This window comes from Arachis ipaensis, chromosome B06, assembly GCF_000816755.2.
Source record: "Arachis ipaensis cultivar K30076 chromosome B06, Araip1.1, whole genome shotgun sequence".
NCBI classification, from domain to species: domain Eukaryota; kingdom Viridiplantae; phylum Streptophyta; class Magnoliopsida; order Fabales; family Fabaceae; genus Arachis; species Arachis ipaensis.
The window spans coordinates 42,012,370-42,032,165 of NC_029790.2; positions in this window are offsets into that span (position 1 = coordinate 42,012,370).

The window sequence follows — 19,796 nt, forward strand, 5'->3', positions numbered from 1 at the left end:
CCAGCAAGATATATATATATATATATATATCAGATGGTATAGTATATAATATGGCATTGAAATTCTAAACAACAAGATCCGAGGTAAAAATGTATCAACAACAAATTAGCCCTGCATCACGTCTAAATTAAACAGATTATGACATATACTTTATTAATTAATTAATGAGATTAGCATGTGCAGTGAAAACATGCAGGTCTTTATAAACTCAGCCATATAATTTTATTGAGTTAATTACTATAATATAGTAATTAAAATTTACCCTCCACTCTGTCCACCATATTTTTCGAGTATCATCATCTGCCTCATCAAAACTCAGCCAAGGCTTGTTGTAGTTTTTCTTAAAAACATGAGAAATACGCTTCAAGCCAGGCTTAGGTGGGTGCCAACTACATCAAAAACCAAAAAAATAATAAAGACATATTACTTAGTAAAAATGAGACATGCTATTCATAAAATTTAAATCAAATAACAAACCATTTGATACCATCATATCTAAGCTTGGGAGCACTTGTGCTAGAGTTACCAGTAGCAGCGAAAGTTCCTTGACACTGAGTATCTTGGGTACCATTAGATGTCGTTTGTCTTTTCCCACAAGATCCTGCTCGACTGGGAGCTACAATAGCTGGATCACTCTGCACACCATGTGAGGCAGTGTTGGAAGGTTCATTCGCTTATTGGGTGCATTATCTTGGCACACCCGGAGTAGGCATCATGTGTATCTGAGGCTCCTGACGAGAGGGAGTAGTAGTAGCAATAGGTGGCGGTCTCCCATTGGTCGGAGCAGTCGTGCCTGATGATGACCCAACAAGAGTGTATGGATCCGCATGCAAGTCAAGGGGGTGACCGGTAGAAAGCCTAGGCCTCCCCTTTCGGCCTCGGCCTCAGCCTTGGCCTCGGCCATGGCCATGACCACGGTCGCGATCTCCGTCTCTACCAACCATATTTATTCCAACTTTTCAAATTTTTTGATGTGGGGGCTACTTCTCAATACTGTATTAAAAGGTAAAACAGAAAATTAAAGAAAAGCATTAGATGCCAGATGAACTTGTATATGTGGTATGCGAAATTGTTACTCAGGTTGTGAATTGTTGTTCGAAATTGATTCCCTGGCAATGGCACCAAAAACGGATGCACAGAACCATGGTCTAAACATATCTTCACAACTTCGCATAACTAACCAGCAAGTGCACTGGGTCGTCCAAGTAAAAAACCTTACGTGAGTAAGGGTCGAATCCCACGGAAATTGTTGGTATGAAGCAAGCTATGGTCACCTTGTAAATCTCAGTCAGGCAGATATAAAATAGTAATGGGGTTTTCGAAAATAAGTAATAAAAGAAGGATAGAAATACTTATGTAAATCATTGGTGAGAATTTCAGATAAGCGTATGGAGATGCAATCGTTCCTCTGAACCTCTGCTTTTCTGCTGTCTTCATCCAATCAGTCTTACTCCTTTCTATGGTTGGCTTTATGTAAGGATGTCACCGGTGCCACTGGCTACTTTCAATCCTCTCAGGAAAATGGTCCAAATGCTCTGTCACAGCACGGCTAATCATCTGGAGGCATCACCCTTGTCGTTGGTTGCATCCTATTCCTCTCTGTGAAAATGGTCCGATGCGCTGTCACTGCATGGCTAATCATCTTGGACGTTCTCGATCATACTGGAATAGAATTTACTATCCTTTTGCGTCTGTCACTACGCCCAGCACTAAAGATTCAGGTTGAAGTGCGAATGAATATCTTAGAAGCGAAATAAGATGAATTGAATAGAAAGCAGTAGTACTTTGCATTAATCTTTGAGGAACAGCAGAGCTCCACACCTTAATCTATGGAGTGCAGAAACTCTACCGTTTGAAAATACATAAGTGAAAGGTCCAGGCATGGCCGAATGGCCAGCCCCTCTGATCTAAGAACCAGGCGTCCAAAGATGTCTAATACAATAGTAAAAGGTCCTATTTATAATAAACTAGCTACTAGGGTTTACAGAAGTATGTAATTGATGCATAAATCCACTTCTGGGGCCCACTTGGTGTGTGCTTGGGCTGAGCTTGAAGTATACACGTGGAGAGGTCATTCTTGGAGTTGAACGCCAGCTTTTGTGCCAGTTTGGGTGTTGAACTCCACTTTGCAACTTGTTTCTGGCGCTGGACGCCAGAATTGGGCAGAGAGCTGGCGTTGAATGCCAGTTTGCGTCGTCTAAACTCGGGCAAAGTATGGATTATTATATATTTCTGGAAAGCCCTGGATGTCTACTTTCCAACGCAATTGAAAGCGCTCCATTTTGAGTTCTGTAGCTCCAGAAAAAGTGCAGAGAGGTCAGAATCCAACAGCATCAGCAGTCCTTCTTCAACCTCTGAATCTGATTTTTGCTCAAGTCCCTCAATTTCAGCCAGAAAATACTTGAAATTACAGAAAAACACACAAACTCATAGTAAAGTCAAGAAATGTGAATTTAACATAAAAACTAATGAAAACATCCCTAAAAGTAACTAGATTCTACTAAAAACGTACTAAAAACAATGCCAAAAAGCGTATAAATTATCCGCTCATCACAACACCAAACTTAAATTGTTGCTTGTCCCCAAGCAACTGAAAATCAAATAGGATAAAAAGAAGAGAATATACTATAAATTTCAAACTATCAATGAAACATAGCTCCAATCAGATGAGCGGGACTTGTAGCTTTTTGCCTCTTGAATAGTTTTGGCATCTCACTTTATCCATTGAAGTTCAGAATGATTGGCTTCTATAGGAACTCAGAGTTTAGATAGTGTTATTGACTCTCCTAGTTCAGTATGATGATTCTTGAACACAACTATTTTATGAGTCTTGGCCGTGGCCCTAAGCACTTTGTTTTCCAGTATTACCACCGGATACATAAATGTCACAGACACATAATTGGGTGAACCTTTTCAGATTGTGACTCAGCTTTGCTAAAGTCCCCAATTAGAGGTGTCCAGGGTTCTTAAGCACACTCCTTTTTTTGCTTTGGACCTTGACTTTAACCGCTCAGTCTCAAGTTTTCACTTGACACCTACACGCCACAAGCACATGGTTAGGGACAGCTTGGTTTAGCCGCTTAGGCCAGGATTTTATTCCTTTGGGCCCTCCTATCCACTGATGCTCAAAGCCTTGGGCTCCTTTTTATTACCCTTGCCTTTTGGTTTTAAGGGTTATTGGCTTTTTGCTCTTGCCTCTTGGTTTTAAGAGCTTTTGGCTTTTTCTGCTTGCTTTTTCTTTTTATTTCTATTTTTTTTTCTGCAAGCTTTGTTCTTTGCTGCTTTTTCTTGCTTCAAAAATTATTTTTATGATTTTTCAGATTATCAAATAACATGTCTCCTAGTCATCATTCTTTCAAGAGCCAACATATTTAACATTCTTAAACAACAACTTCAAAAGACATATGCACTGTTCAAGCAATCATTCAGAAAATAAAAAGTATTATCACCACATCAAAATAATTAAACTAGTTTTAAAGATGAATTCGAAACCATGTACTTCTTGTTCTTTTGTCCTCATTGCTTTTTGATCTTCTCTAATTTCATGAAGGATGATGGAGTGCTCTTGATGTTCCACCCTTATTTGTCCCATGTTGGAACTTAATTCTCCTAGGGAGGTGTTGATTTGCTCCCAATAGTTTTGTGGAGGAAAATGCATTTGAGGCATCTCCGGGATCTCATGGTGATAAGCTTCCTGCGCCTCTTGAGTTTGAAAGGGACCTCAGGGATCACCTTCTTCTTGACCACAACATCATAGAAGTGGTCTTGATGAGCTTTGGAGATGAATCTTTCCATCTCCCATGACTCGGAGGTGGAAGTTTTTGTCTTCCCTTTCCCTTTTCTAGAGGATTCTCCGGTCTTAGGTGCCATCAATGGTAATGGAAAAACAAAAAGCTTATGCTTTTACCACACCAAACTTAGAATATTGCTCGCCCTCGAGCAAGAAAATAAAGAATGAGATGAAGAAGAAGAAGAAGAAAAGATGGAGAAGAGGGGGGAGGTGTGTTTCAGCCAAGAAGAGAAGAGAGGGTTGTGTTGTGTGAAAATGAAGAAGAATGGAATGCTTTATATAGGGATGGGAGGGGGGGTTAAGGTTCGGCCATATGGGTGGGTTTGGGTGGGAAATTGATTTGAATTTTGAAGGTAGGTGGAGTTTATTGGGTAGGTTTATGGGGAAGAGTGGGTGGATGTGAGTGGTGAAGGGTTTTGGGGAAGAGTGTTTATTGGGAATAGAGGATGATTGAGAAGAGAGAAGAGAGTGAGTGGAGGTAGGTGGGGATCCTGTGGGGTCCACAGATCCTGAGGTGTTCAAGGATTTACAACCTTGCACCAAATTAGGCATGTAAAATGCCTTTGCACACAACTCTGGGCGTTCAGCGCTAGGTTGGTGCCCATTTTGGGCGTTCAACGCCCATTTGTTGCCCATTTCTGGCGTTGAACGCCAGAACCATGCTTGTTCTGGGTGTTCAGCGCCAACTCTTCTCCAGGGTGCAATTCTGGCGTTCAGCGCCCAGATGCTGCCCATTTTGGGCGTTCAGCGCCCAGATACTGCCCATTTTGGGCGTTCAGCGCCAGAACCATGCTCTGTTCTGGTGTTGAACGCCAGACAGGTGCTTCCTCCAGGGTGTGATTTTTCTTCCGCTGTTTTTGATTCTGTTTCTAAATTTTTTGTTTATTTTGTGACTCCACATGATCATGAACCTAAGAAAACATGAAAAACAAAAATAAAATTATATAAATAAACATTGGGTTGCCTCCCAACAAGCGCTTCTTTAATGTCAATAGCTTGACAGTGGGCTCTCATGGAGCCTCACAGATGTGCAAAGCTTTATTGAGACCTCCCAACACCAAACTTAGAGTTTGGATATGGGGGTTTGACACCAAACTTAGAGTTTGACTGTAGGGCTTTGGTTGACTCTGCTTTGAGAGAAGCTTTTTCTGCTTCCTCTCCATGGATGCAGAGAGAGATCCTTGAGTTGTAAACACAAGGTTGTCCTTATTTATTTGAAGGATCAATTCTCCTCTGTCCACATCAATCACAGCTCTTGCTGTAGCTAGGAAAGGTCTTCCTAGGATGATGGATTCATCCTCTTCCTTTCCAGTATCCAAGACTATGAAGTCAGTAGGGATGTAAAGGCCTTCAACCTTCACTAACACGTCCTCTACTTGTCCATAAGCCTGTTTTCTTGAATTGTCTGCCATCTCTAATGAGATTTTAGCAGCTTACACCCCATAGATTCCCAGTTTCTCTATTACAGAGAGGGGCATGAGGTTTATCCCTGAACCAAGGTCACACAGAGCCTTAAAGATCATGGTGCCTATGGTACAAGGTATTATGAATTTTCCAGGATCCTGTTTCTTCTGAGGCAATGTCAGTTGATCCAGATCACTTAGTTCATTGGTGAACAAGGGAGGTTCATCTTCCCAAGTCTCAATACCAAATAATTTGGTATTTAGATTCATGATTGCACCAAGGAACTTGGTAGCTTGCTCTTCAGTAACATCCTCATTCTCTTCAGAAGAGGAATACTCATCAGAGCTCATGAATGGCATAAGGAAGTTCAATGGAATCTCTATGGTCTCTAGATGAGTCTCAGATTCCTTAGGTTCCTCAGAGGGAAGCTCCTTATTGATTACTGGACATCCCAGGAGGTCTTCCTCCTTGGGATTCACGTCCTTCTCCTCTCTTGTGGGTTCGGCCATGGTAATTAATTCAATGGCCTTGCACTCTCCTTTTGGATTCTCTTCTGGACATCCACTCTAAGCTTGCTCAACTTTTGAGGAGGAAAGAACTTGGCTAAGAAAGCCGTGACCAGCTTATCCCAAGAGTTCAGGCTGTCTTTGGGTTGAGAGTCCAACCACACTCTAGTTCTGTCTCTTACAGCAAAAGGGAAAAGCATGAGCCTATAGACTTCAGGATCTACTCCATTAGTCTTAACAATATCACAGATCTACAAGAATTCAGTTAAGAATTGAAAAGGATCTTCAGATGGAAGTCCATGAAACTTGCAGTTCTGCTGCATCAGAGAAACTAGCTGATGTTTCAGCTCAAAATTGTTTGCTCCAATGGTAGAGATGGAGATGCTTCTTCCATGTAAATTGGAATTTGGTGCAGTAAAGTCACCAAGCATTCTTCTTGCATTATTGTTATTGGGTTCGGCTGCCATCTCCTTTACTTGTTCGAAATTTTCAATAAGGTTGTCTCTGGATTGTTGTAATTTAGCTTCTCTTAGTTTCCTCTTCAGAGTCTTTTCAGGTTCTGGATCAGCTTCAACAAGAATGCCTTTTTCTTTATTCCTGCTCATAAGAAAGAGAAGAGAACAAGAAAAGAAGAGGAATCCTCTATGTCACAGTAAAGAGGTTCCTTAATGTTAGTAAAAAAAAAGAAAAGGAATAGGGGTGAAGAAGAATGAAGAATCCAAACACAAGGGTAAGGATAGGAGCAGTGAATTGAGATGAGGAGATGTTGGTAGATACATAAATAAATAGAATAAGATGGGAGAAGGAGAATTTTCGAAAATAATTTTTGAAAAAGAGTTAGTGATTTTCGAAAATAGTTTTTGAAAAAGGTTAGTAATTTTCGAAAATTAAAATCCAATATTAAAAAGAAGTTTTGAAAAAAAGAGGGAGATATTTTCGAAAATTAGAGAGAGAGAGTTAGTTAGGTAGTTTTAAAAAAGGTAAGAAACAAACAAAAAGTTAGTTAGTTAGTTGAAACAAATTTTGAAAATCAATTTTGAAAAGATAAGAAGATAAGAAGTTAGAAAAGATATTTTGAAATCAAATTTTTGAAAAAGGTAAGATAAGAAGATATTTTTTTGAAAAGATATGATTGAAATTAGTTTTGAAAAAGATTTGATTTTTTTTAAAATCACAATTAATGACTTGATTCACAAGAAATCACAAGATATGATTCTAGAACTTAAAGTTTGAATCATTCTTAACAAGTAAGTAACAAACTTGAAATTTTTTGAATCAAAACATTAATTGATGATGTTATTTTTGAAAATTATGTGATAAAAATAAGAAAAAGATTTTTGAAAAATATTTTTATAATTTTCAAAAATAACTCAGAAAAATGAAAAAGATTTGATTTTTTTGAAAAAGATTTTGAAAAAGATAAGATTTTTGAATTGAAAATTTGATTTGACTCATAAAAACAACTAGATTTTAAAAATTTTTGAAAAAGTCAAATCTAATTTTCGAAAAATTAAGAGAGAAAAAGGGAAAGATATTTTTTTGATTTTTGAATTTTTTTGATGAGAGAGAAAAACATGAAAATTATGCAGTGCATGAGAATTTTAGATCAAAACATGTGATGCATGCAAGAATGCTATGAATGTCAAGATGAACACCAAGAACACTATGAAGATCATGATGAACATCAAGAACATATTTTTGAAAAATTTTTAATGCAAAGAAAACATGCAAGACACCGAACTTAGAAATCTTTGATGCTTAGACATAAAGAATTCAGGAATGCATATGAAAAACAAGAAAAGACACAAAACATGCAAATGCAAAGATCAAACAAGAAGACTTACCAAGAACAACTTGAAGATCATGAAGAACACTATGAATGCATGAATTTTTCGAAAAATGCAAGAAAAAACTTGGTATGCGAAATTGTTACTCAGGTTGTGAATTGTTGTTCGAAATTGATTCCCTGGCAACGGCACCAAAAACGGATGCACAGAACCATGGTCTAAACATATCTTCACAACTTCGCATAACTAACCGGCAAGTGCACTGCGTCGTCCAAGTAATAAACCTTACGTGAGTAAGGGTCGAATCCCACGGAGATTGTTGGTATGAAGCAAGCTATGGTCACCTTGTAAATCTTAGTCAGGCAGATATAAAATAGTAATGGGGTTTTCGAAAATAAGTAATAAAATAAGGATAGAAATACTTATGTAAATCATTGGTGAGAATTTCAGATAAGCGTATGGAGATGCAATCGTTCCTCTGAACCTCTACTTTCCTACTGTCTTCATCTAATCAGTCTTACTCCTTTCTATGGCTGGCTTTATGTAAGGATGTCACCGGTGCCACTGGCTACTTTCAATCCTCTCGGGAAAATGGTCCAAATGCTCTGTCACAGCATGGCTAATCGTCTAGAGGCATCACCCTTGTCGTTGGTTGCATCCTATTCCTCTCTGTGAAAATGGTCCGATGCACTGTCACTGCATGGCTAATCATCTTGGAGGTTCTCGATCATACTGGAATAGAATTTACACTCCTTTTGCGTCTGTCACTACGCCCAGCACTCGCGAGTTTTGAGTTCGTCACAGTCATTCAATCCCAGAGTCCTACTCGGAATACCACGGACAAGGTTTAGACTTTCCGGACTCTCATGAATGTTGCCATCAATCTAGCTTATACCATGAAGATTCTGATTAAGAGATCTAAGAGATACTCATTCAATTTAATGTAGAACGGAAGTGGTTGTCAGGCACGCGTTCATAGGGAATGATGATGATTGTCACATTCATCACATTCAGGTTGAAGTGCGAATGAATATCTTAGAAGCGAAATAAGATGAATTGAATAGGAAGTAGTAGTACTTTGCATTAATCTTTGAGGAACAGCAGAGCTCCACACCTTAATCTATGGAGTGCAGAAACTCTACCGTTTGAAAATACATAAGTGAAAGGTCCAGGCATGGCCGAATGGCCAGCCCCTCTGATCTAAGAACCAGGCGTCCAAAGATGTCTAATACAATAGTAAAAGGTCCTATTTATAATAAACTAGCTACTAGGGTTTATAGAAGTAAGTAATTGATGCATAAATCCACTTCCGGGGTCCACTTGGTGTGTGCTTGGGCTGAGCTTGAAGTCTACACATGGAGAGGTCATTCTTGGAGTTGAATGCCAGATTTTGTGCCAGTTTGGGTGTTGAACTCCACTTTGCAACTTGTTTCTGGCGCTGGACGCCAGAATTGGGCAGAGAGCTGGCGTTGAATGCCAGTTTGCGTCGTCTAAACTCGGGCAAAGTATGGATTATTATATATTTCTAGAAAGCCCTGGATGTCTACTTTCCAACGCAATTGAAAGCGCTCCATTTTGAGTTCTGTAGCTCCAGAAAAAGTGCAGAGAGGTCAGAATCCAACAGCATCAGCAGTCCTTCTTCAACCTCTGAATCTGATTTTTGCTCAAGTCCCTCAATTTTAGCCAGAAAATACCTGAAATTACAGAAAAACACACAAACTCATAGTAAAGTCCAGAAATGTGAATTTAACATAAAAACTAATGAAAACATCCCTAAAAGTAACTAGATTCTACTAAAAACATACTAAAAATAATGCCAAAAAGCGTATAAATTATCCGCTCATCAATATGCAGAAAAGAAAAGGCTCAATTAGATGCAAAAAGGAAAAGGATAAAAGAATGTGGACAATTTATATTCAGATACTTACATTAACTAAACTTGTATTTAATAGTTTAAAAGAAAGTATAAAAATACAGCCCTTTTCAATTTTCTTTTTAATTGTTTTTTATTTATGAGAAAGTATAAAAATAGATGCAAATATAAGCAAGAAAAGGACAGGCTTACTATAGCTATGTTCTTCACTCCGGATCCAGATAAAGAGATTGGACCAATTGAGCAACTAGTGAATGAGTCAAGGCCAAAATCATACACTCCAGTGAAAAATTATGCCGATATCTTCTTCCAGTATTACCAGAAAGGAAAAAGAGCAATTGAAGCTTCCAAGATTCAACTATGTGAAGCTGAATAATTTTCCTAATTTAAGTCTTATATATAAAGAACAATGAAACACACAAATTTTGTACCTTCATGGATCTGCGAATTCAAGGTATGTAAAGTTTGATATTCTGGGGTTTGTTTGGAAAGAGTTTTGAGGATGAATGAACAGTTTAGTAGTCCATGTTTAGTAGTCCATGTTAAAGAATTCAAGGATGAATGAACATTTTAAGGATGAATTTAGTAGTCCATGTTAAATGTAAACCCCGATAAATTAGTAGATAATTAATCAATAAATTAGTTTTTAATAAGGAGGATTAGATATGTGACAATTATATCAAATTAGGAAAGATCTCAATGAAACGAGAATGTTGACACTAATTTCGCAGAAATCGGTCCAAGATTAGACCAGATGGGCCAAACCGATTGAACCGGATCCAAACCAGGCCATCGGTCCAACCGGACCAACCTATTAAAAAGAGCCAAGGGCTCTTCTTTCTCTCATTTCCTCAACGAAGCAGCAAGCTTCCCAGGGAAGAGAAGAAAAGAAATATGTTTGCGGTGAATTTCCAACTCCCGTAACTTCTCCGTCCGAGCTCCAATCGCCGCACCGTTTACGGCCACGCGTTCACTGCATTGAGCTCTACGTTTCTACCAGAACAATTTCATAGGTAACTTTCTTTTTCACCTCAGCCTCTTATTTCTCCCAATTTTCGAATTCTGAGAAATAATGTTGAATTTCTTTGATTTCTGATGTTTTATGATCCAATTAGCTTGAAGAAAATGTTCACTCTTGTTTATGTGAAGCTTGGATAAGGTGAGGATACGATAATTTTATTTTAATTTCATTAAATTTGAGATTTGAGTATTAAATTGGATATATATGTGTTATGAATGTGTATTAGGTTGTGAATAAATAATTAGAGCTTGAAATTGTGAATACTGGAACTTGGAGGAAGCTGATTAGTTGAATTCTGAAGGGCTGCCTTGGTTTTAAATAATTTGCTTTGGTCGTTACGTGAAAATCGGCCAAGGTATGGTTTAGGTTTCTTGCATTTAATATATAATGTTCTGTGAAAACTTAGGCTAGATGACCATAGGATAAGCTGAATTGCAACGGAATGGTATAATGCTTAGTATACTTGATATCTATGATGTGGTTTGATTGTGTAATAGAGATGGTTGTTATGTGGACATTTTAATGAGATATGAGTAATGAGATATGGCTATGTTGATGATTTTATAGGTTACATGCATAGTGGTTAAAGGCTTGATGGTTTTGTTGATGTATATATATAGTATTGATGGTTGATGGTTGATGAATGGTGTAAGTATCGTTGAGCTTTATTATTGACATGTGTTGTTGGATTTGGCAAGGTTAGAAAGGAATGGAATGGAAGTTTTGGAAGGTAAATGAGTTTTAAGAGGTTTTGTAAAGTTGGTTTTTGGCCGAACTTCGGCGAGGTATAACTTGGCATTCGGACCCTCAATTTGTTTCTAACTTATTTTAAAATGAAAATTGGGTTCGTAATGTTTGTGCCACTTGAAGAACGGTTGAAAAATGTTTCAAATTGAATATGTTATGTTGGTTGGAAGATTAAGTTTATAAACTGTCCCTTAACAGGATTTTGTAGCTTTGTTTCCTCAACTCTGCTACTGCATCTGCTTTAGGCTTTTTTTCAAAGAATGTACGCCCACACGTACGTGTGGAGTGAATTTTTAGCGATGCATTAGCGACGAGTCCATGCGTGCGCGTAAGGGGTAAACTAGCATGTCCACGCTTGACATGAAGATTTCACCTACGCGTACGCATGACAAGGGATGCGCGCGTGAGCTGCATTTTTACAATTCCACGCGTACGCGTAAGCCACACGTATGCGTGGCACCTTTTCCAGCAAACATGATTTTAAGGTTTTTAAAATCTATTTCAAATTACAAAACCTCTATTTTCATTCCATTGGTCATAAATAATAGTGTTAAACTTGATAATCAGATGAAGCTAGGAAATGGGGATAACTTGAAGGTGAAGTAAAGTTGAAAAGAGATGAATTGATTATGAGATGTTATGGATAAGTCATATATGATACTTGACTGGAAGTTCTGATGAAAGATTATGTATGAAATTTGGCTTGAATGATTTAATGATATGAGATACGAGATTCCCTGGATAAAGTGCCGTGACTTGCCACTACGTGTACCAGGTTGAAAACTCGAAACTCTGTTGACCCTACGACGTAAGTGTGACCGGGCACTATATAAATTCTCGAGAATGTTACCCTCATTGAGCAATATCGTTTATTTGAGAAAAAGCTATACATAGACTCTTGGGGATGCATGTCGAGGGACAGTCTAAGTTCAATTCAAACTTGTCGGGTTGGCTGGATAACCGACAGATGAGCCTCATCAGCCATAGGACAGGCATGCATCATATGCATATTACTTGAATTACTTGCTTGTGCTTTAATTGGGTGTGCCTATATGTACTTGCCATGTTAAATGTGTATTTGTTCCCTGCAGTATTTGTAACCTTCTTGTGCTTGCCTTTATCTGTGTATTTGTCTATGAAAATGCATGATGCAGTTGGAGGTATGGAGAAATGATAGTATGGGACTTAGATTTAAGGTTAAGTTAGGTTTAAATATTCTTAGAAAATCACCTTTTATGGCTCCTGTTTAATACTTTAAGCTCTATAATCTGAGTGCCGGCGTTCAAGGATTGCCTCTGGCATTTCCAGGACCTTATATATTATGTGTGTGGCACCTTTATCATACTGAGAACCTCCGGTTCTCATTCCATACTATGTTGTTATTTTTCAGATGCAGGTCGAGAGGCATCTCGTTAGGCGTCTGGACTCTTGAAGCGGAGTGGTTAATGGGTAGCTTTGCTGTACAGTGATGTATATATATGTACTTAGTTTTCTCTCCGCATAACTTATTCTTTTTGGGATCCTCTTAGAGGTTTATGGAGAGGCGGGACTGTGTATATGAACTTTTGGGTTTTGGGTATGTATGTATATATGTGTAAATATTCTCCGGCCAGTCTTGACTTCGCGGGCTGAGTTAGGAGCTTGTTATTTTATACATTTGGCACTCTATTCCTACTTCTGTTATCTTATGTTTAATAATTATGATTTTCTTAGTACCTATGTTAACTCATGCCTTGAGCGTTGCGCTTTTATTTCGCGATTTTTATTTCCTCTATTCTTTAAGACTCCTAGCATATTATAATTCTTCTGCTATTATATATATACTCATTTTATTTTAGAGGTCGTAATACCACACCCCCTCTGTTTTACGACTTAAGTGTAAAGCTTAGTGTGGTAGAGTGTTACATTAAAGTATTCCTTCGCACTCCATATTTTATTTTTTATAATTTATTTTTAATTATTAATATTAAATTTATAATTTAAAAATATTACTAATGGATAAGAAATTAGGAGGAAAAAAAAACTAATTTCATATTACATGAAGGCTGTGTGCGTAAAATAAAGTTGACTTTAATGATTATAATAAAACTTCTATAATATGCATTGTACAATGATTTGAAGAAGCGAGAATCCATAGCCTAATTTAAAAAAGCATGAATCCATAGCCTAATATTAACACATATTAGTGCTTTGGTAATAACAAATTGTAGTAACAGTAATAACAAGACATTGTATTCATTTAGTTTATTATATAATTTATATTGCAGCATTATAGTACTAATGAACTAAGAAACCAAGATGGATACCAATATTTGTACTTATTTTCCTACACACTCTCTCTATCTATCTCTTCTTTCTTATATAAGCATTTTCTTATGAGATTCCCATTATTCAGTTCCTATCTTCCAAAGCAGCAGTAGTAGTACTAAGTAAGTACCATCACTCCCATTAAATACTTAATTAATCTATAAAGATATGTATTATATTATAATAATAAACAGAACAAGTGATGATAATGGTGTTGAGGAAAGTGAGGGAAAACAGATTGTGAGATTTAGTTTAGGCCAATCAAGTAACACTTGCAATTATTTTGTGAGCACCACTACATTATTACCAGTCTGAGTTGGAGCAGAGGGAAAAGATATAAGGTTTGCATTCACAGACAACATATGTTGTAAGATACACAATAATTTTCGATTTTGCACCATTGGAAGTAGCATATCCAGTATCATCTATTACATCCTATGAGGATCAACACAAATTAAGTCACTTCCATCAATTGCCATAAATCATATCCTAAGGCAAGAGTAAACTATTAATTAATTATCAATTTGAATAGAATAGAAAAAGTGATGAATATATAGCCCTATGGTTAAGGGAAAATAATGCAAGGTTATATGGTTTACCAATTCACCTTTTTGCCTTTTGCACACAGGTCAATAAAGCAAAGTCTTATGCTGATAGAAGTTACACAAATAGTTTCCGTCACTTTCTTGTTTTCACACACAAACACTCTTAGTGTTTGCTAATAATTTTATATTAATAGAATACTGCTTGAATTGAAGCAGCATTGCATCAATCTTATATTTAAATTTGTCAAAAAAATAACTTTAAAAGTTAATGATATTTTCACTTTTTCTTTTTCAATTTTGATCAATTTTAAAGAAGATGAAGTATACAAATATGAGTTTGGCCAAGCACACCAAACAGGAAAGTGATTGAAGCTCAATGCTCATAGTTAGCACTGTTGTTGAATTAGGAGAAATAGGGCCAAAGAAGTATATATTACCCGTTCCACATCACAAAATTCACATCACGTGCAGGAAGAGAATTAGGATTTTGAAACTGCCACACAACCATCAAGGCAACAAAAACTTGTTAATGTTAGCAATTAGGGTTTCGAAGCTGCCACACACAGAGAAAGAAGAGTTCAGAGCTAATAAGCAATAAAGGAGCAAGAATTGAATCAGCAGACAAACCGAAGAAGAAAGAGGGGAAACTGACCCTCGTTGGAGTTCTACTCACCTTGGGTTTGTTGTCAGCTCGTGCAATTAGCTGCCGCGCCGGAGTACTGAGTAAGGCGCCAGAGGCACTGGCCACTGGGTAGGGTTTATAGTTTTCTCGTTGGTGATGAAAGGGGGATTTTGAGAAAAAAGGAGGGAATTGTGTTTTTGAGCTTTGGACGCGAGAAGTGGACGTGGGGCAAGTATTTTTAGTGATAAAAATTGACAGCATATTTGTCGATTTTAATTTAAAAAAAAATCAACACTCTAGCCGTCTATTTTATACATTAAATCTACACCGTTCATTTAATTTTAGAAAGTGATCTAAACCATTTAAATTTATCGACGGCAACTGTTGTCGATATTTTAACTAATAAAATAGACGTTGTTTTCGTCGATTTTAAAATAAACGTATTTTAAACCCCAGATTTGTTGACAGTGTGACGATAGGCTAATGCATCATAATATTTTATCGACGACCTTGTTGTTGATTTTAATATTTTATTTTTAATTATTTTTTTAGCAATATCAATAGCAAGCTGTTGAAAAATATATATCATTCTTTAAAGAGAAAAACATAAAAATAAACAAAATTTCTATTTTGAGATAATAAAAAAAATGACAGTGAAATTTTTTTTTGATATTTCTGTATTTTATAATTTCAACAAACTCTATATTAGAAGCAAAAAATAAAACCTCTATATAATAACACCATTAACAGTAAATGCAACTTTACTCTTGCAACTAACAAATAGAGTCTGTGTTTCTAAGATTAACTCACGCATCTCAAATAATATAAGGTTAAACATAGCAATCTTATTGTTACATCAAAATAATTTCAAATTTTGATTTTGACTATGGTGTCAACAAGGTAGTGTTTGACTCCTAACTCGAGACAAAAAGAGTGTAGATAAAGGGATGGCAAAACCGTTGCTACGGCTCTTCATTTTGGAGGTACATAGATTTACTTAAATCAACATCTTGAAATTGTGATTCAATTCTAAAATAAATCTACTAAAATTAATGAGAATGTAAAAATGTGGGATAACTATAAATTTGTTATTGATGGATATGTAAATATGAGATTGAGAAAATAGGAGTCTGAAAGAGTTCATATTTTATATCAATGGATATAGATGAAGAATCTATTTTAGTAACAAAAAAACATGCATTCATAAGAATCCTGTATAAGAAAAACAAAAAAAGAAACAACTGCACAAAACAAACTCCATCACTTTGCATAAAGATCTAGTGCTTGTCCTCTTTAGGAGTCTCTTTTGAAGACACCTTGAGTTCCAATTCTTTTGCAGATTTCTGCATTTCTCTAAAAAATTAATTGCATGAATATATTACAATCTGAAAAATTTGTTAAATCTGTGTATAATTGACGGAATAACTAACCATCGCCTATGTCAATGTTGCAATATAAGAAGAAAAATAAAAAAATAAAGATATGCAAGTTTAGGTTTGAGGTTTAGGACAAACATGCTTTAAAGTGCAATTCCAAATAAAAAAACCATCAAATTATTTTCTGCAGATACATAACATACATTTTGACTTACTAATTTAATAACCAAATCAATAATTCTAAGTTTATTTCTAGTAGTACTTATTTAGAGAACAAATGTTGAAGATTATGGGTTCAAATCTTAGAAATAGCCTCTCTACACGAAAGAATAAGGCAACAAATATCTACTCTCCCTAAATCCACCATATCAGAGTCCTATGCACCAAGTTCCCTTTATTTCTAATAGTAGTTGCTTAAAAACCAAGTCAATAAATCAAAGCGAAGTTCATGGTATGTTCCTCGACATATTCTAGATTAGGTGTTTTAGTTGGAAAATAGCATTGATCCAATTTATTTATACTATGATACTTAACAGATTTCAATCTTCGACACTGTTGTTTTTGGTCTTACTACCAATTAAACATGTAGTTTTCCATCAAGAGAAACACTCGGATCAAATATACTTCTCAAAGTGGGAAATCAGTAGCTCTAAAAATAAAAAATGTAATACAGAGAAAGCTCTTTTCCGTTGTATCTAGGGCTAACTACACGAATCAAAACAATACCATTGTACTGTATCATAAACAAGTAACAATCCCTAAAGAGAGAAAAACAAAAAGGTTAAAGGAACGTATTTCTAACACAACCATAGTTAGTCATCCATATGCTAACAATGCTAGTACCATCAAAATCCAAGATCCTTAGCCTTAGGCATAATTACTTAGTGTAATATCCTAACTATCAAATAAAAAATGCTTCCGCTTGCACCACTCTGATAACTCGGGTATTTTAAAACTTAAACTAGGTAACCGCTCAAAAAACCTTTTAAAAATAACATATATCCATACTTACCATGCAAATATCAATACTTACAAAGGATACATATACATATATACATATTATTAATATTTACAAGCATTACATAATAAAAATCCCACCCCTTCAAAAAAAACTTGTAACAATAAAGGCGAGGAAAAAAGTAACTAGTACAACACATCACAACATTTAAACAGAAACGAAATAACTAAGCTCTTTCGAACTTCGTCGTCCATAACCTAAAAAGAAAAGACATGTAGGGGAGTGAGAACATCATCCTCGCTGGTTCTCACTATAGGGTTAGAGAATTACTATAATAGGATATGTAAAAATGAAATTGTTTCTAGAGTACAGTGATTAGTAGCCGCTTTATGATTCTTTTCAAACCAAAGATTTAATATAAAAAATCTGAAACCCTTTTTAAAAGAGAAAAATGTTAATTCTTCAAAAATCCAAAAGTCTTTTTAAAAGTTTTTACTAGACAGTATGAATGACCAACTTGTTCCAGGCATAGGTTCATTAAGTCTATGCTGCACCAGATTAGTTTTTCATACTTTTCTAAAGCAAATACTCAAATCAAACACAGCTTTCGGCCTATCTCATAATCAACTACGGACCTAGGCCAAAACAAATCAATCCACAGCAGATTCACCACAAATTCAACCAATTTCAATCACAAACACAAGTAAGAAGGTTCAAACACAAACAAGCAGTTACATCAAATAGAGCAATTAGCAATTAAACATAATTATTCACATAGACAAACCAATTACAATATGCATACCTAAACAATGTCACATAGATGCATATGATAAATGTCTGCCCTATGGCTGATGTGTCTCATCTGTCAGTTATCAAGACAACCCAACAAGTCTGGCTGCTAAACCCTGGACTGTCCCCCAACGCGCATCCCCAAGAGTCTATGCATAGCTTTTTTTCTCATATTTATAAATTGCTCAATAGGGGTCAACCTTTGGTGCACGAAATTGTGATCATCAACAATGGCGCCAAAGACTTGGTGCTCTCAAACGTGAATCACACTTTGTCACAACTTCGCACAACTAACTAGGAAGTGCACTGGGTCGTCCAACTAATAAACCTTACGTGAGTAAGGGTCGATCCCACGGAGATTGTCGGCCTGAAGCAAGCTATGGTCACCTTGTAAATCTCAGTCAGGCGGATTCAAATGGTTTTAGAGATTTGATAATTAAAAGATAATTATAACGTAAAATAAAGATAGAGATACTTATGTAATTCATTGGTGAGAATTTCAGATAAGCGTATAGAGATGCTTTTGTTCCTCCTGAACCTCTGCTTTCCTGCTGTCTTCATCCAATCCTTCATACTCCTTTCCATGGCAAGCTGTATGTAGGGCATCACCGTTGTCAATGGCTACATCCCATCCTCTCTGTGAAAATGGTCCAATGCGCTGTCATTGCATGGATAATCATCTGTCGGTTCTCGATCATACTGGAATAGGATTTACTATCCTTTTGCGTCTGTCACTACGCCTAGCACTCGCGAGTTTGAAGCTCGTCACAGCCATCCCTTCCCAGATCCTACTCGGAATACCACAGACAAGGTTTAAACTTTCTGGATCTCGGGAATGGCCATCCATGGGTTCTAACTTATACCACGAAGACTCGAATATATCGGACTCGGTCCCCTGTATTAGATATCTAAGAGATACTCATTCTATCTCATCTTCATGTAGAACGGAAGTGGTTGTCAGGCACGCGTTTATAGGTGAGAATGGTGATGAGCGTCACATAATCATCACATTCATCATATTCTTGGGTATGAATGAACATCTTAGAATAGGAATAAGCTTGAATTGAATAGAAAAACAGTAGTACTTTGCATTAATTCATGAGGAACAGCAGAGCTCCACACCTTAATCTATGGTGTGTAGAAATTCTAACGTTGAAAATACATAAGAACAAGGTCCAGGCATGGCCGAATGGCCAACCCCCAAAACGTGATCAAAGGATCAAAAGACAATCCAAAGATGTAAATACAATAGTAAAAAGTTCTATTTATACTAAACTAGTTACTAGGGTTTACAGAAATAAGTAAATGATGCAGAAATCTACTTTCGGGGCCCACTTGGTGTGTGCTTGGGCTGAGCATTGAAGCTTTCACGTGTAGAGGCTTCTCTTGGAGTTGAACGCCAGTTTGTAACCAGTTTCTGGCGTTTAACTCCACTTTGCAACCTGTTTCTGGCGTTTAACTCCAGAATGCAACATAGAACTGGCGTTGAATGCCAGTTTTCATCGTCTAAACTCAGAAAAAGTATGAGATATTATATATTGATGGAAAGCCCTGGATGTCTACTTTCCAACGCAATTGAGAGCGCGCCATTTGGAGTTCTATAACTCCAGAAAATCCACTTTAAGTGCAGGGAGGTCAGAATCCAACAGCATCTGCAGTCCTTCCTCAACCTCTGAATCTGATTTTTGCTCAAGTCCCTCAATTTCATCCAGAAAATACCTGAAATCACAGAAAAACACACAAACTCATAGTAAAGTCCAGAAATGTGATTTTTATTTAAAAACTAATAAAAATATACTAAAAACTAACTAAATCATACTGAAAACCATGTAAAAACAATGCAAAAAAGCGTATAAATTATCTGCTCATCAACCTTCCTAGGAATTTAGAGTGTCCGGTCACATCTTCCGTCGTAGGGTCAACAGAATATCGAATCTCGACCTGGAACACATGGTAGCAAGCCACGTTATTTTACCCAGGAAAACTCGTGTCTCAGATAAAAGAAGTGCAAAAGCCACATATTCATTTATTCATCATCATTTCCGCACTTCATTAACAATTCATATCAAAT